We start from the raw sequence: 1,884 nt of genomic DNA on the forward strand, positions 1-1,884 counted from the left end.
TATATATATATATATATACATATACATATACATATACATATATATGTGTGTGTGTATGTGTGTGTGTGTACATACATACATATATACACACGTACGTATGTAGATAGATAGATAGATAGATAGATAGATAGATAGATAGATAGATAGATAGATAGATAGATAGATAGATAGGTAAGTAGGTGGATAGATATATTATATATGCGTGTGCATGTATGTGTGTGTGTATGTATGTATGAATGTATGTATGTATGTATGTATGTATACGACGGAATTCTTTCAGTTTCCGCCTTCTAGATTCAGTCACAAGCTTTTGGTAGGCCCTGGGCTAGAGTAGAAGTCATTTGTCCAAGTTGCTGCGAAGTAGGAATTGAACATGGTACCGTGCGGTTGCCAAGCAAACTTCTTACCACAGAAGGAGAGAGAGAGGGGGGAGAGTGAGTGAGAGAAAAAGGAGGGGGAGACAGAGAGCGGACGATAAGGTGAGCATGTCGGAGGTAGGGAGAAACACACTCAAAGAAACCAATCCAGGGTGTGACTAAGACTGGATGAAAAACTACGTTTAAACGTCGAATTAAAGACGAAAAAATTTGATCATGTGAAAAAGCTTCTCATGCGTCCGTTTGTTGCGTTACAATACTTGTTTGACACTCATATTTAATAAAAGAAAAGTCTCACAGAAATTCTGTTTTAACTTTTTATTTCTATCTTCCCCCTTCTTTTTCCTTTTTTGTGTTATTTATTTATTTATTTATTTTATTCCTACTTGTATTTTGTACAAAACAATTTAGAGATAGCATTGCTCCTGATGGAATCAGTGGTCAAGGTTGCTCGCAAAAGCTAGTACAAAAGAATCATACTTTCGAAATATTTGAAACCAGTTCATAGTTCGGTATTTCCGGAACTTCATGTATATATACAGGGTGTGATGAGTAAATTGTCTCCATTTTATATTTTTAATTTCGCACATACACATTGTTTGTTTTTGATTTTGTCGACTACACAGTATAGTAGAGTCAATTGGGTACCATCTGTGAGAAAAACAGCGCCATGACGCAATTCACTCTGCCAGAAGTTTGGAAACGACATGTTGTACTGCTTGGCATTCTCACCGAAAGCTCCAATACGAACAGATGGTGAACACAAAGAACAACTATTGGCTTGCCGTGTCCCCAAAACATGTACCGAGAGTGATAAAAATCAAACATCTAGTCAACATCATGGTGTTTGAAGTGATCACTAGTGATGGCGACGTTATGCCTCCATTCATTTTCCCACGCCTCAGGCTCAACACTGAGGCCTACATCAAGTGTTTGGAGGAGGCAGTTTTGCCCTGAGTCAAGAGGGTGGCTGCTGGAAGGCCCTATGTCTGGCAACAGGACTCTGCACCATGCCACACAAGCAGGAGAACCCAGTCATGACTGTCAGACAATTTCTGCGACCACATCACCCTTAACATCTGGCCACCTAACTCCCCAGACTGAAACCCCCTTGATTATTATGTGTGGGGCGCAGTTGAGCGAGAAACCAACAAGACTACTCGTAATTCCAAAGATGAAGTGAAGACAAGGATTATGGCAGCATTCACCAACTTAAACAAGAAGACCGTCCAGAAGAGTTGCAGGAGAGTCCGAAGTCGTCTGGGAGGCCGTGGTTGAAGCCAATGGCGATTTTATTGAATAAATTTACTCTTTAATGTTTCAAGATATTTTTATGTAATTTTAGCAAATATATCTGTTAAAATGAGAATTCAGTGTTATTTTCATTTTTGACGAACTGTTGTAGACAAATTCGCCGGATACCGTCATGACCGGAGTTCATCTGTGACTTCGAAATGACCAGTCCGAAACTTTGACATCCAGATTTTCACTGTGGAGTAAGATGGGC

This window comes from Octopus bimaculoides, chromosome 20 (assembly GCF_001194135.2).
Source record: "Octopus bimaculoides isolate UCB-OBI-ISO-001 chromosome 20, ASM119413v2, whole genome shotgun sequence".
NCBI classification, from domain to species: domain Eukaryota; kingdom Metazoa; phylum Mollusca; class Cephalopoda; order Octopoda; family Octopodidae; genus Octopus; species Octopus bimaculoides.